The sequence below is a fragment of the Pleurodeles waltl genome, unplaced genomic scaffold, assembly GCF_031143425.1.
Source record: "Pleurodeles waltl isolate 20211129_DDA unplaced genomic scaffold, aPleWal1.hap1.20221129 scaffold_58, whole genome shotgun sequence".
Lineage (NCBI taxonomy): Eukaryota > Metazoa > Chordata > Amphibia > Caudata > Salamandridae > Pleurodeles > Pleurodeles waltl.
Window position 1 is genome coordinate 4,149,800 of NW_027150290.1, and position 15,603 is coordinate 4,165,402.

A 15,603-nucleotide genomic window follows, 5' to 3' on the forward strand; every position below is an offset into this window, starting at 1 on the left:
GGAGTGGGCAGTGAGTGCAGCTGTGTCTAGAGTGGGCAGTGAGTGCCGGTGGGTCTGGAGTGGGCAGTGAGTGCCGGTGGGGCAGTGAGTGCAGGTGGGTCTGGAGTGGGCAGTGAGTGCAGGTGGGTCTGGAGTGGGCAGTGAGTGCCGGTGGGTCTGGCGTGGGCAGTGAGTGCAGGTGGGTCTGGAGTGGGCAGTGAGTGCCGGTGGGTCTGGAGTGGGGCAGTGAGTGCAGGTGCGTCTGGAGTGGGCAGTGGGTGCAGGTGAGTCTGGAGTGGGCAGTGAGTCTGGAGTGGGCAGTGAGTGCCGGTTGGTCTGGAGTGGGCAGTGAGTGCAGGCGGGGCAGATAGTGCAGGTGTGTTTGGAGTGGGCAGTGAGTGCAGGTGGGTCTGGAGTGGGCAGTGAGTGCAGGTGGGTCAGTGAGTGCCGGTGGGTCTGGAGTGGGCAGTGAGTGCCGGTGGGTCTGGAGTGGGCAGTTAGTGCAGGTGGGGCAGTGAGTGCCGGTGGTTCTGGAGTGAGCAGTGAGTGCCGGTGGGTCAGTGAGTGGAGATGGGTCTGGAGTGGGCAGTGAGTTAGGTGGGTCTGGTGTGGGCAGTGAATGCTGGTGGGTCTGGAGTGGGCAGTGAGTGCAGGTGGGTTTGGAGTGGGCTGTAAGTGCAGGTGGGGCAGTGAGTGCAGGTGAGTCTGGAGTGGGCAGTGAGTGCAGGTGGGTTTGCAGTGGGCAGTGAGGTCAGGTGGGTCTGGAGTGGGCAGTGAGTTCAGGTGGGACTGGAGTGGGCAGTGAGTGCTGGTGGGTCTGGAGGGGGCAGTGAGTGCAGGTGGGTCTGGAGTGGGCAGTGAGTGCAGGTGGGTCTGGAGTGGGCAGTGAGTGCAGGTGAGGCAGTGAGATCAGGTGGGTCTGGAGTGGGCAGTGAGTGCTGGTGAGTCTGGAGTGGGCAGTAAGTGCCGGTGGGTCTGGAGTGGGCAGTGGGTCTGGCTGGGCAGTGAGTGCAGGTGGGACTGGAGTGGGCAGTGAGTGCAGGTGAGTCTGGTGTGGGCAGTGTAGGCCGGTAGGGCAGTGAGTGCCAGTGGGTCTGGAGTGGGCAGTGAGTGCCAGTAGGTCTGGAGTGGGCAGTGAGTGCAGGTGGGGCAGTGAGTGCCGGTGGGTCTGGAGTGGGCAGTGAGTGCAGGTGGGGCAGTGAGTGCAGGTGTGTCTGGAGTAGGTAGTGAGTGCGGGTGGGTCTGGAGTGGGCCGTGAGGTCAGGTGGGTCTGGAGTGGGCAGTGAGTGCAGGTGGGACTGGAGTGGGCAGTGACTGTCGGTGGGTCTGGAGTGGGCAGTGGGTCTGGAGTGGGCAGTGAGTGCAGGTGGGGCAGTGAGTTCAGGTGGGTCTGGAGTGGGCAGTGAGTGCAGCTGGGATTGGAGTAGGCAGTGAGTGCAGGTGGATCTGGAGTGGGCAGTGAGTGCAGGTGGGTCTGGAGTGGGCAGTGAGTGCAAGTGGGGCAGTGAGTGCAGGTGGGGCAGTGAGCTCAGGTGGGTCTGGAGTGGGCAGTGAGTGCTGGTGGGTCTGGAGTGGGCAGTGAGTGCCGGTGGGTCTGGAGTGGGCAGTGGGTCTGGGGTGGGCAGTGAGTGCAGGTGGGTCTGGAGTGGGAGGTGAGTGCAGGTGGGCCTGGGGTGGGCAGTTAGTCTGGAGTGGGCAGGGAGTTCAGGTGGGTCTGCAGTGGGCAGTGAGTGCGGGTGGGTCTGGAGTGGGCAGTGACTCTGGAGCGGGCAGTGAGTTCAGGTGGGTCTGCAGTGGGCAGTGAGTGTAGGAAAGTCTGGAGTGGGCAGTGAGTGCAGGTGGGTGCAGGTGGGTCTGGAGTGGGCAGTGAGTCTGGAGTGGGCAGTGAGTGCAGGAGGGTCTGGAGTGGGCAGTGAGTGCGGGTGGGTCTGGAGTGGGCAGTGAGTCTGGAGCGGGTAGTGAGTTCAGGTGGGTCTGCAGTGGGCAGTGAGTGTAGGAAAGTCTGGAGTGGGCAGTGAGTGCAGGTGGGTGCAGGAGGGTCTGGAGTGGGCAGTGAGTCTGGAGTGGGCAGTGAGTCTGGAGCGGGCAGTGAGTTCAGGTGGGTCTGGAGTGGGCAGTGAGTGCAGGTGGGTCTGGAGTGGGCAGTGAGTGCGGGTGGGTCTGGAGTGGGCAGTGAGAGCAGGTGGGGCAGTGAGTGCAGGTGGGTCTGGAGTGGGCAGTGAGTGCAGGTGGGGCAGTGAGTGCTGGTGGGTCTGGAGTGGGCAGTGAGTGCCGGTGGGTCTGGAGAGGGGCAGTGAGTGCAGGTAGGGCAGTGAGTGCAGGTGAGACTGGTGTTTGCAGTGTGTGCCGGTGGGGCAGTGAGTGCAGGTGGGGCAGTGAGTGCCAGTGGGTCTGGAGTGGGAAGTGAGTGCCGGTGGGTCTGGAGTGGGCAGTGAGTGCAGGTGTGTCTGGAGTGGGCAGTGAGTGCCGGTGGGACTGGAGTGGGCAGTGAGTCTGGAGTGGGCAGTGACTGTAGAGTGGGCAGTGAGTGCAGGTGAGTCTGGAGTGGGCAGTGAGTGTAGGTGGGTCTGGAGTGGGCAGTGAGTGCAGGTGAGTCTGGAGTGGGCAGTGAGTGCAGGTGGGTCTGGAGTGGGCAGTGAGTGCCGGTGGGTCTGGAGTGGGCAGTTAGTGCAGGTTGGTCTGGAGTGGGCAGTGAGTGCAGGTGGGTCTGGAGTGGGCAGTGAGTACAGGTGGGGCAGTGAGTGCAGGTGGGTCTGGAGTGGGCAGTGAGTGCAGGTGGGTCTGGAGTGGACAGTGAGTGCAGGTGGGGCAGTGAGTGCTGGTGGGTCTGGAGTGGGCAGTGAGTGCAGGTGGGGCAGTGAGTGCCGGTGGGTATGGAGTGGGTAGTGAGTGCAGGTGGGTCTGGGGTGGGTGAGTTCAGGTGGGTCTGGAGTGGGCAGTGAGTCTGGAGTGGGCAGTGAGTGCAGGTGGGTCTGGAGTGGGCAGTGGGTCTGCAGTGGGCAGTGAGTGTAGATGAGTCTGGAGTGGGCAGTGAGTGCAGGTGGGTCTGCAGTGGGCAGTGAGTGCCGGTGGGGCAGTGAGTGCCGGTGGGTCTGGAGTGGGCAGTGAGTGCCGGTGGGGCAGTGAGTGCAGGTGGGTCTGGAGTGGGCAGTGAGTGCCGGTTAGTCTGGAGTGGGCAGTGAGTGCAGGTGGGTCTGGAGTGGGCAGTGAGTGCCGGTGGGTCTGGAGTGGGGCAGTGAGTGCAGGTGTGTCTGGAGTGGGCAGTGGGTGCAGGTGAGTCTGGAGTGGGCAGTGAGTCTGGAGTGGGCAGTGAGTGCCGGTGGGTCTGGAGTGGGCAGTGAGTGCAGGTGGGGCAGTGAGTGCCGGTGGGTCTGGAGTGGGCAGTGAGTGCCGGTGGGTCAGTGAGTGGAGATGGGTCTGGAGTGGGCAGTGAGTTCAGGTGGGCCTGGTGTGGGCAGTGAATGCTGGTGGGTCTGGAGTGGGCAGTGAGTGCAGGTGGGTCTGGAGTGGGCAGTAAGTGCAGGTGGGGATGTGAGTGCAGGTGAGTCTGGAGTGGGCAGTGAGTGCAGGTGGGTTTGCAGTGGGCAGTGAGGTCAGGTGGGTCTGGAGTGGGCAGTGAGTTAAGGTGGGACTGGAGTGGGCAGTGAGTGCAGGTGGGTCTGGAGGGGGCAGTGAGTGCAGGTGGGTCTGGAGTGGGCAGTGAATGCAGGTGGGGCAGTGAATGCAGGTGGGGCAGTGAGCTCAGGTGGGTCTGGAGTGGGCAGTAAGTGCCGGTGGGGCACTTTGTGCAGGTGGGTCTGGAGTGGGCAGTGAGTGCAGGTGGGTGTGGAGTGGGCATTGAGTCTGGAGTGGGCAGTGAGTGCAGGTGGGGCAGTAAGTGCCGGTGGGTCTGGAGTTGGAAGTGAGTGCCTTTGGGTCTGGAGTGGGCAGTGAGTGCAGGTGGGGCAGTGAGTGCAGGTGAGTCTGGAGTGGGCAGTGAGTCTGGAGTGGGCAGTGAGTGCAGGTGGGGCAGTGAGTGCCGGTGGGTCTGGAGTAGGTAGTGAGCGCGGGTGGGTCTGGAGTGGGCCATGATGTCAGGTGAGTCTGGAGTGGGCAGTGAGTGCAGGTGGGACTGGAGTGGGCAGTAAGTGGAGATGGGTCTGTAGTGGGCAGTGAGTGCCAGTGGGTCTGGAGTGGGCAGTGAGTGCAGGTGGGGCAGTGAGTGCAGGTGGGTCTGGAGTGAGCAGTGAGTGCAGGTGGGACTGCAGTGGGCAGTCAGTGCAGGTGGGTCTGGAGGGGGCAGTGAGTGCATTTGGGTCTGGAGTGGGCAGTGAGTGCAAGTGGGGCAGTGAGTGCAGGTGGGGCAGTGAGCTCAGGTGGGTCTGGAGTGGACAGTGAGTGCTGGTGGGTATGGAGTGGGCAGTGAGTACCAGTGGGTCTGGAGTGGACAGTGGGTCTGGGGTGGGCAGTGAGTGCAGGTGGGTCTGGAGTGGGCAGTGAGTGCAGGTGGGTCTGGGGTGGGCAGTGAGTGCCGGTGGGTCTGGAGTGGGCAGTGAGTGCAGGTGGGGCAGTGAGTGGTGGTGGGTCTGGAGTGGGCAGTGAGTGCAGGTGGGTCTGGAGTGGGCAGTGAGTCTGGAGCGGGCAGTGAGTTCAGGTGGGTCTAGAGTGGGTAGTGAGTGCAGGTGTCTGGAGTGGGCAGTGAGTGCAGGTGGGTCTGCAGTGGGCAGTGAGTGCAGGTAAGTCTGGAGTGGGCAGTGAGTGCAGGTGGGTGCAGGTGGGTCTAGAGTGGGCAGTGAGTCTGGAGCGGGCAGTGAGTTCAGGTGGGTCTGGAGTGGGCAGTGAGTGCACGTGGGTCTGGAGTGGGCAGTGAGTGCAGGGGGTGCAGTGAGAGCAGGTGGGCCTGGAGTGGGCAGTGAGTGCGGGTGGGGCAGTGAGTGCCAGTGGGTCTGGAGTGGGGCAGTGAGTGCAGGTAGGGCAGGGAGTGCAGGTGAGTCTGGTGTGGGCAGTGAGTGCCGGTGGGGCAGTGAGTGCCGGTGGGTCTGGAGTGGGCAGTGAGTGCAGGTGTGTTCGGAGTGGGCAGTGAGTGCCGGTGGGACTGGAGTGGGCAGTGAGTCTGGAGTGGGCAGTGACTGTAGAGTGGGCAGTGAGTGCAGGTGGGTCTGGAGTGGGCAGTGAGTGTAGGTGGGTCTGGAGTGGGCAGTGAGTGCAGGTGAGTCTGGAGTGGGCAGTGAGTGCAGGTGGGTCTGGAGTGGGCAGTGAGTGCCGGTGGGTCTGGAGTGGGCAGTTAGTGCAGGTTGGTCTGGAGTGGGCAGTGAGTGCAGGTGGGTCTGGAGTGGGCAGTGAGTACAGGTGGGGCAGTGAGTGCAGGTGGGTCTGGAGTGGGCAGTGAGTGCAGGTGGGTCTGGAGTGGACAGTGAGTGCAGGTGGGGCAGTGAGTGCTGGTGGGTCTGGAGTGGGCAGTGAGTGCAGGTGGGGCAGTGAGTGCCGGTGGGTATGGAGTGGGTAGTGAGTGCAGGTGGGTCTGGGGTGGGTGAGTTCAGGTGGGTCTGGAGTGGGCAGTGAGTCTGGAGTGGGCAGTGAGTGCAGGTGGGTCTGGAGTGGGCAGTGGGTCTGCAGTGGGCAGTGAGTGTAGATGAGTCTGGAGTGGGCAGTGAGTGCAGGTGGGTCTGCAGTGGGCAGTGAGTGCCGGTGGGGCAGTGAGTGCCGGTGGATCTGGAGTGGGCAGTGAGTGCCGGTGGGGCAGTGAGTGCAGGTGGGTCTGGAGTGGGCAGTGAGTGCCGGTGGGTCTGGAGTGGGGCAGTGAGTGCAGGTGGGTCTGGAGTGGGCAGTGGGTGCAGGTGAGTCTGGAGTGGGCAGTGAGTCTGGAGTGGGCAGTGAGTCTGGAGTGGGCAGTGAGTGCCGGTGGGTCTGGAGTGGGCAGTGAGTGCAGGTGGGGCAGTGAGTGCCGGTGGGTCTGGAGTGGGCAGTGAGTGCCGGTGGGTCAGTGAGTGGGCAGTAAGTGCAGGTGGGGAAGTGAGTGCAGGTGAGTCTGGAGTGGGCAGTGAGTGCAGGTGGGTTTGCACTGGGCAGTGAGGTCAGGTGGGTCAGGAGTGGGTAGTGAGTTAAGGTGGGACTGGAGTGGGCAGTGAGTGCAGGTGGGTCTGGAGGGGGCAGTGAGTGCAGGTGGGTCTGGAGTGGGCAGTGAGCGCAGGTGGGGCAGTGAATGCAGGTGGGGCAGTGAGCTCAGGTGGGTCTGGAGTGGGCAGTAAGTGCCGGTGGGGCACTAAGTGCAGGTGGGTCTGGAGTGGGCAGTGAGTGCAGGTGGGTGTGGAGTGGGCATTGAGTCTGGAGTGGGCAGTGAGTGCAGGTGGGGCAGTAAGTGCCGGTGGGTCTGGAGTTGGAAGTGAGTGCCTTTGGGTCTGGAGTGGGCAGTGAGTGCAGGTGGGGCAGTGAGTGCAGGTGAGTCTGGAGTGGGCAGTGAGTCTGGAGTGGGCAGTGAGTGCAGGTGGGGCAGTGAGTGCAGGTGGGCCTGGAGTGGGCAGTGAGTGCCGGTACGTATGGATTGGGCAGTGAGTGCAGGTGGGGCAGTGAGTGCCAGTGGGTCTGGAGTAGGTAGTGAGTGCAGGTGGGTCTGGAGTGGGATGTGAGGTCAGGTGGGTCTGGAGTGGGCAGTGAGTGCATGTGGGTCTGGAGTAGGTAGTGAGTGCAGGTGGGTCTGGAGTGGGCTGTGAGGTCAGGTGGGTCTGGAGTGGGCAGTGAGTGCAGGTGGGACTGGAGTGGGCAGTGAGTGCTGGTGGGTCTGGAGTGGGCAGTAAGTGCCGGTGGGTCTGGAGTGGGCAGTGGGTCTGGGGTGGGCAGTGAGTGCAGGTGGGTCTGGAGTGGGCAGTGAGTGCAGGTGGGTCTGGGATGGACAGTGACTGCAGGTGGGGCAGTGAGTGCAGGTGGGTCTGGAGAGGGCAGTGAGTGCCGGTGGGTCTAGAGGGGACAGTGAGTCTGGCGTGGGCAGTGAGTACAGGTGGGGCAGTGAGTGCAGGTGGGTCTGGAGTGGGCAGTGAGTGCCGGTGGGTCTCGAGTGGGCAGTGAGTGCAGGTGGGGCAGTGAGTGCAGGTGAGTCTGGAGTGGGCAGTGAATCTGGAGTGGGCAGTGAGTGCAGGTTGGTCTGGAGTGTGCAGGGAGTTCTGCTGGGTCTGGAGTGGGCAGTGAGTGCCGGTGGGTCTGGAGTGGGCAGTGAGTGCAGGTTGTGCAGTGAGTGCCGGTGGGTCTGGAGTGGGCTGGGAGTGCAGGTGGGTCTGGAGTGGGCAGTGAGTGCAGGTGGGTCTGGAGTGGGCCGTGAGTTCAGGTGGGTCTGGAGTGGGCAGTGAGTGCAGGTGGGACTGGAGTGGGCAGTAAGTGGAGGTGGGTCTGGAGTGGGCAGTGAATGCCGGTTGGTCTGGAGTGGGCAGTGGGTCTGGAGTGGACAGTGACTGCAGGTGGGGCAGTGAGTGCAGGTGGGTCTGGAGAGGGCAGTGAGTGCCGGTGGGTCTAGAGGGGACAGTGAGTCTGGCGTGGGCAGTGAGTACAGGTGGGGCAGTGAGTGCAGGTGGGTCTGGAGTGGGCAGTGAGTGCCGGTGGGTCTCGAGTGGGCAGTGAGTGCAGGTGGGGCAGTGAGTGCAGGTGAGTCTGGAGTGGGCAGTGAATCTGGAGTGGGCAGTGAGTGCAGGTTGGTCTGGAGTGTGCAGGGAGTTCTGCTGGGTCTGGAGTGGGCAGTGAGTGCCGGTGGGTCTGGAGTGGGCAGTGAGTGCAGGTTGTGCAGTGAGTGCCGGTGGGTCTGGAGTGGGCTGGGAGTGCAGGTGGGTCTGGAGTGGGCAGTGAGTGCAGGTGGGTCTGGAGTGGGCCGTGAGTTCAGGTGGGTCTGGAGTGGGCAGTGAGTGCAGGTGGGACTGGAGTGGGCAGTAAGTGGAGGTGGGTCTGGAGTGGGCAGTGAATGCCGGTTGGTCTGGAGTGGGCAGTGGGTCTGGAGTGGGCAGTGAGTGCAGGTGGGGCAGTGAGTGCAGGTGGGTCTGGAGTGGGCAGTGAGTGCAGTGGGGCAGTGAGTGCAGGTGGGTCTGGAGTGGGCAGTGAGTGCAGGTGGGGCAGTGAGTGCTGGTGGGTCTGGAGTGGGCAGTGAGTGCCGGTGGGTCTGGAGTGGGGCAATAAGTGCAGGTAGGGCAGTGAGTGCAGGTGAGTCTGGTGTGGGCAGTGAGTGCCGGTGGGGCACTGAGTGCCAGTGGGGCAGTGAGTGCCAGTGGGTCTGGAGTGGGCAGTGAGTCTGGAGTGGGCAGTGAGTGCAGGTGGGGCAGTGAGTGCGGATGTGTCTGCAGTGGGCAGTGAGTGCAGGTGGGTCTGGAGTGGGCAGTTAGTGCATGTGGGGCAGGGAGCTCATGTGAGTCTGGGGTGGGCAGTGAGTGCCGGTGGGTATGGAGTGGGCAGTGAGTGCAGGTGGGTCTGGAGTGGGCAGTGGGTCTGCAGTGGGCAGTGAGTGTAGGTGAGTCTGGAGTGGGCAGTGAGTGCAGGTGGGTCTGGAGTGGGCGGTGAGGGCCGGTGGGGCAGTGAGTGCAGGTGGGTCTGGAGTGGGCAGTGAGTGCCGGTGGGTCAGGAGTGGGCAGTGAGTGCAGGTGGGTATGGAGTGGGCAGTGAGTGCCAGTGGGTCTGGAGGGGGCAGTGAGTGCAGGTGGGTCTGCAGTGGGCAGTGAGTGCAGGTGGGGCAGTGAGTGGAGGTGGGTCTCAAGTGGGCAGTGAGTGTGAGTGGGGCAGTGAGTGCCGGTGGGTCTGGAGTGGGCAGTGAGTGCAGGTGGGGCAGTGAGCTCAGGTGAGCCTGGAGTGGGCAGTGAGTGCAGGTGGGTCTGGAGTGGGCAGTGGGTCTGCAGTGGGCAGTGAGTGCAGGTAAGTCTGGAGTGGGTGGGTGAGTTCAGGTGGGTCTGCAGTGGGCAGTGAGTCTGGACTGGGCAGTGAGTGAAGGTGGGTCTGGAGTGGGCAGTGGGTCTGCAGTGGGCAGTGAGTGCTGGTGACTCTGGAGTGGGCAGTGAGTGCAGGTGGGACAGTGAGTGCAGGTGGGGCAGTGAGCTCAGGTGGGTCTGGAATGGGCAGTGAGTGCCGGTGGGGCAGTGAGTGCAGGTTGGTCTGGAGTGGGCAGTGAGTACAGGAGGGTGTGGAGTGGGCAGTGAGTCTGGAGTGGGCAGTGAGTGTCGGTGGGTCTGGAGCGGGCAGTGAGTGCAGATGGGGCAGTGAGTGCAGGTGAGTCTGGAGTGGGCAGTGAGTCTGGAGTGGGCAGTGAGTGCAAGTGGGGCAGTGAGTGCAGGTGGGGCAGTGACCTCAGGTGGGTCTGGAGTGGGCAGTGAGTGCTGGTGGGTCTGGACTGGGCAGTGAGTGCCGGTGGGTCTGGAGTGGACAGTGGGTCTGGGGTGGACAGTGGGTCTGGGGTGGGCAGTGAGTGCAGGTGGGTCTGGAGTGGGCAGTGAGTGCAGGTGGGTCTGGGGTAGGCAGTGAGTGCCGGTGGGTCTGGAGTGGGCAGTGAGTGCAGGTGGGGCAGTGAGTAGAGGTGGGTCTGGAGTGGGCAGTGAGTGCAGGTGGGTCTGGAGTGGGCAGTGAGTCTGGAGCGGGCAGTGAGTTCAGGTGGGTCTAGAGTGGGTAGTGAGTGCAGGTGTCTGGAGTGTGCAGTGAGTGCAGGTGGGTCTGCAGTGGGCAGTGAGTGCAGGTAAGTCTGGAGTGGGCAGTGAGTGCAGGTGGGTCTGGAGTGGGCAGTGAGTTTGGAGTGGGCAATGAGTCTGGAGCGGACAGTGAGTTCAGGTGGGTCTGGAGTGGGCAGTGAGTGCACGTGGGTCTGGAGTTGGGCAGTGAGTGCAGGTGGGGCAGTGAGTGCAGGTGGGCCTGGAGTGGGCAGAGAGTGCTGGTGGGGCAGTGATTGCCAGTGGGTCTGGAATGGGGCAGTGAGTGCAGGTAGGGCAGGGAGTGCAGGTGAATCTGGTGTGGGCAGTGAGTGCCGGTGGGGCAGTGAGTGCCGGTGGGTCTGGAGTGGGCAGTGAGTGCAGGTGTGTCTGGAGTGGGCAGTGAGTGCCGGTGGGACTGGAGTGGGCAGTGAGTCTGGAGTGGGCAGTGACTCTACAGTGGGCAGTGAGTGCAGGTGAGTCTGGAGTGGGCAGTGAGAGTAGGTGGGTCTGGAGTGGGCAGTGAGTGCAGGTGAGTCTGGAGTGGGCAGTGAGTGCAGGTGGGTCTGGAGTGGGCAGTGAGTGCCGGTGGGTCTGGAGTGGGCAGTTAGTGCAGGTTGGTCTGGAGTGGGCAGTGAGTGCAGGTGGGTCTGGAGTGGGCAGTGAGTACAGGTGGGGCAGTGAGTGCAGGTGGGTCTGGAGTGGACAGTGAGTGCAGGTGGGGCAGTGAGTGCTGGTGGGTCTGGAGTGGGCAGTGAGTGCAGGTGGGGCAGTGAGTGCCGGTGGGTATGGAGTGGGTAGTGAGTGCAGGTGGGTCTGGGGTGAGTGAGTTCAGGTGGGTCTGGAGTGGGCAGTGAGTATGGAGTGGGCAGTGAGTGCTGGTGGGTCTGGAGTGGGCAGTGGGTCTGCAGTGGGCAGTGAGTGTAGATGAGTCTGGAGTGGGCAGTGAGTGCAGGTGGGTCTGCAGTGGTCAGTGAGTGCCGGTGGGGCAGTGAGTGCCAGTGGGTCTGGAGTGGGCAGTGAGTGCAGGTGTGTCCGGAGTGGGCAGTGACTGCCGGTGGGTCTGGAGTGGGCAGTGAGTGCCGGTGGGACAGTGAGTGCAGGTGGGTCTGGAGTGGGCAGTGAGTGCCGGTTAGTCTGGAGTGGGCAGTGAGTGCAGGTGGGTCTGGAGTGGGCATTGAGTGCCAGTGGGTATGGAGTGGGGCAGTGAGTGCAGATGTGTCTGGAGTGTGCAGTGGGTGCAGGTGAGTCTGGAGTGGGCAGTGAGTCTGGAGTGGGCAGTGAGTGCCGGTGGGTCTGGAGTGGGCAGTGAGTGCAGGTGGGGCAGTGAGTGCCGGTGGGTCTGGAGTGGGCAGTGAGTGCCGGTGGGTCAGTGAGTGGAGATCGGTCTGGAGTGGGCAGTGAATGCCGGTGGGTCTGGAGTGGGCAGTGAGTGCAGGTGGGTCTGGAGTGGGCAGTAAGTGCAGGTGGGGAAGTGAGTGCAGGTGAGTCTGGAGTGGGCAGTGAGTGCAGGTGGGTTTGCAGTGGGCAGTGAGGTCAGGTGGGTCTGGAGTGGGCAGTGAGTTAAGGTGGGACTGGAGTGGGCAGTGAGTGCAGGTGGGTCTGGAGGGGGCAGTGAGTGCAGGTGGGTCTGGAGTGGGCAGTGAGTGCAGGTGGGGCAGTGAATGCAGGTGGGGCAGTGAGCTCAGGTGGGTCTGGAGTGGGCAGTAAGTGCCGGTGGGGCAGTAATTGCAGGTGGGTCTGGAGTGGGCAGTGAGTGCAGGTGGGTGTGGAGTGGGCATTGAGTCTAGAGTGGGCAGTGAGTGCAGGTGGGGCAGTAAGTGCCGGTGGGTCTGGAGTTGGAAGTGAGTGCCTTTGGTCTGGAGTGGGCAGTTAGGGCAGTTGGGGCAGTGAGTGCAGGTGAGTCTGGAGTGGGCAGTGAGTCTGGAGTGGGCAGTGAGTGCAGGTGGGGCAGTGAGTGCAGGTGGGCCTGGAGTGGGCAGTGAGTGCCGGTATGTATGGATTGGGCAGTGAATGCAGGTGGGGCAGTGAGTGCCAGTGGGTCTGGAGTAGGTAGTGAGTGCAGGTGGGTCTGGAGTGGGCTGTGAGGTCAGGTGGGTCTGGAGTGGGCAGTGAGTGCAGGTGGGACTGGAGTGGGCAGTGAGTGCAGGTGGGTCTGGAGTGGGCAGTGAGTGCAGGTGGGTCTGGAGTGGGCAGTGAGTGCAGGTGGGGCAGTAAGTGCCGGTGGGTCTGGAGTTGGAAGTGAGTGCCTTTGGGTCTGGAGTGGGCAGTTAGGGCAGTTGGGGCAGTGAGTGCAGGTGAGTCTGGAGTGGGCAGTGAGTCTGGAGTGGGCAGTGAGTGCAGGTGGGGCAGTGAGTGCAGGTGGGCCTGGAGTGGGCAGTGAGTGCCGGTACGTATGGATTGGGCAGTGAGTGCAGGTGGGGCAGTGAGTGCCAGTGGGTCTGGAGTAGGTAGTGAGTGCAGGTGGGTCTGGAGTGGGCTGTGAGGTCAGGTGGGTCTGGAGTGGGCAGTGAGTGCAGGTGGGACTGGAGTGGGCAGTGAGTGCAGGTGGGTCTGGAGTGGGCAGTGAGTGCTGGTGGGTCTGGAGTGGGCAGTGAGTGCCGGTGGGACTGGAGTGGCCTGTGGGTCTGGAGTGGGAAGTGAGTCTGGAGTGGGCAGTGACTCTGGAGAGGGCAGTGAGTGCAGGTGAGTCTGGAGTGGGCAGTGAGTGCAGGTGGGTCTGGAGTGGGCAGTGAGTGCAGGTGAGTCTGGAGTGGGCAGTGAGTGCAGGTGGGTCTGGAGTGGGCAGTGAGTGCCGGTGGGTCTTGAGTGGGCAGTTAGTGCAGGTTGGTCTGGAGTGGGCAGTGAGTGCAGGTGGGTCTGGAGTGGGCAGTGAGTGCAGGTGGGGCAGTGAGTGCAGGTGGGTCTAGAGTGGGCAGTGAGTGCAGGTGGGTCTGGAGTGGCCAGTGAGTGCAGGTGGGGCAGTGAGTGCCGGTGGGTCTGGAGTGGGCAGTGACTGCAGGTGGGGCAGTGAGTGCCGGTGGGTATGGAGTGGGCAGTGAGTGCAGGTGGGTCTGGGGTGGGTGGGTTCAGGTGGGTCTGGAGTGGGCAGTGAGTCTGGAGTGGGCAGTGGGTCTGCAGTGTGCAGTGAGTGTAGATGAGTATGGAGTGGGCAGTGAGTGCAGGTGGGTCTGGAGTGGGCAGTGAGTGCCGGTGGGTCAGTGAGTGCCGGTGGGTCTGGAGTGGGCAGTGAGTGCAGGTGTGTCTGGAGTGGGCAGTGAGTGCCGGTGGGTCTGGAGTGGGCAGTGAGTGCCGGTGGGGCAGTGAGTGCAGTTGGGTCTGGAGTGGGCAGTGAGTGCCGGTGAGTCTGGAGTGGGCAGTGAGTGCAGGTGGGTCTGGAGTGGGCAGTGAGTGCAGGTGGGTCTGGAGTGGGCAGTGAGTGCCGGTGGGTCTGGCGTGGGCAGTGAGTGCAGGTGGGTCTGGAGTTGGCAGTGAGTGCAGGTGAGTCTGGAGTGGGCAGTGAGTGCATGTGGGTCTAGAGTGGGCAGTGAGTGCAGGTGGGTCTGGAGTGGGCAGTGAGTGCCGGTGGGTCTGGAGTGGGGCAGTGAGTGCAGGTGCGTCTGGAGTGGACAGTGGGTGCAGGTGAGTCTGGAGTGGGCAGTGAGTGCCGGTGGGTCTGGAGTGGGGCACTGAGTGCAGGTGTGTCTGGAGTGGGCAGTGGGTGCAGGTGAGTCTGGAGTGGGCAGTGAGTGCCGGTGGGTCTGGAGTGGGCAGTGAGTGCAGGCGGGGCAGTTAGTGCAGGTGTGTTTGGAGTGGGCAGTGAGTGCCGGTGGGTCTGGAGTGGGCAGTGAGTGCAGGTGGGGCAGTGAGTGCCGGTGGGTCTGGAGTGGGCAGTGAGTGCCGGTGGGTCAGTGAGTGGAGATGGGTCTGGAGTGGGCAGTGATTTCAGGAGGGTATGGTGTGGGCAGTGAATGCTGGTGGGTCTGGAGTGGGCAGTGAGTGCAGGTGGGTCTGGAGTGGGCAGTAAGTGCACGTGGGAAAGTGAGTGCAGGTGAGTCTGGAGTGGGCAGTGAGTGCAGGTGGGTTTGCAGTGGGCAGTGAGGTCAGATGGGTCTGGAGTGGGCAGTGAGTTCAGGTGGGACTGGAGTGGGCAGTGAGTGCAGGTGGGCCTGGAGTGGGCAGTGAGTGCCGGTGGGTCTGGATTGGGCAGTGAGTGCAGGTGGGGCAGTGAGTGCCAGTGGGTCTGGAGTAGGTAGTGAGTGCAGGTGGGTCTGGAGTGGGCCGTGAGGTCAGGCGGGTCTGGAGTGGGCAGTGAGTGCAGGTGGGACAGGAGTGGGCAGTGAGTGCAGGTGGGTCTGGAGTGGGCAGTGAGTGCAGGTGGGGCAGTGAGATCAGGTGGGTCTGGAGTGGGCAGTGAGTGCTGGTGGGTCTGGAGTGGGCAGTAAGTGCCGGTGGGTCTGGAGTGGGCAGTGGGTCTGGCTGGGCAGTGAGTGCAGGTGGGACTGGAGTGGGCAGTGAGTGCAGGTGAGTCTGGTGTGGGCAGTGTAGGCCGGTAGGGCAGTGAGTGCCAGTGGGTCTGGAGTGGGCAGTGAGTGCCGGTGGGTCTGGAGTGGGCAGTGAGTGCAGGTGGGGCAGTGAGTGCCGGTGGGTCTGGAGTGGGCAGTGAGTGCAGGTGGGGCAGTGAGTGCAGGTGTGTCTGGAGTAGGTAGTGAGTGCGGATGGGTCTGGAGTGGGCCGTGAGGTCAGGTGGGTCTGGAGTGGGCAGTGAGTGCAGGTGGGACTGGAGTGGGCAGTGACTGTCGGTGGGTCTGGAGTGGGCAGTGGGTCTGGAGTGGGCAGTGAGTGCAGGTGGGGCAGTGAGTTCAGGTGGGTCTGGAGTGGGCAGTGAGTGCAGCTGGGATTGGAGTAGGCAGTGAGTGCAGGTGGATCTGGAGTGGGCAGTGAGTGCAGGTGGGTCTGGAGTGGGCAGTGAGTGCAAGTGGGGCAGTGAGTGCAGGTGGGGCAGTGAGCTCAGGTGGGTCTGGAGTGGGCAGTGAGTGCTGGTGGGTCTGGAGTGGGCAGTGAGTGCCGGTGGGTCTGGAGTGGGCAGTGGGTCTGGGGTGGGCAGTGAGTGCAGGTGGGTCTGGAGTGGGCAGTGAGTGCAGGTGGGCCTGGGGTGGGCAGTGAGTGCTGGTGGGTCTGGAGTGAGCAGTGACTGCAGGTGGGACTGGAGTGGGCAGTGAGTCTGGAGTGGGCAGTGAGTGCAGGTGGGTCTGCAGTGGGCAGTGAGTGCAGGTGGGTCTGGAGTGGGCAGTGAGTGCTGGTGGGTCTGGAGTGGGCAGTGAGTGCCGGTGGGACTGGAGTGGCCTGTGGGTCTGGAGTGGGAAGTGAGTCTGGAGTGGGCAGTGACTCTGGAGAGGGCAGTGAGTGCAGGTGAGTCTGGAGTGGGCAGTGAGTGAAGGTGGGTCTGGAGTGGGCAGTGAGTGCAGGTGAGTCTGGAGTGGGCAGTGAGTGCAGGTGGGTCTGGAGTGGGCAGTGAGTGCCGGTGGGTCTGGAGTGGGCAGTTAGTGCAGGTTGGTCTGGAGTGGGCAGTGAGTGCAGGTGGGTCTGGAGTGGGCAGTGAGTGCAGGTGGGGCAGTGAGTGCAGGTGGGTCTAGAGTGGGCAGTGAGTGCAGGTGGGTCTGGAGTGGCCAGTGAGTGCAGGTGGGGCAGTGAGTGCCGGTGGGTCTGGAGTGGGCAGTGAGTGCAGGTGGGGCAGTGAGTGCCGGTGGGTATGGAGTGGGCAGTGAGTGCAGGTGGGTCTGGGGTGGGTGGGTTCAGGTGGGTCTGGAGTGGGCAGTGAGTCTGGAGTGGGCAGTGGGTCTGCAGTGAGTGTAGATCAGTATGGAGTGGGCAGTGAGTGCAGGTGGGTCTGGAGTGGGCAGTGAGTGCCGGTGGGTCAGTGAGTGCCGGTGGGTCTGGAGTGGGCAGTGAGTACAGGTGTGTCTGGAGTGGGCAGTGAGTGCCGGTGGGTCTGGAGTGGGCAGTGAGTGCCGGTGGGGCAGTG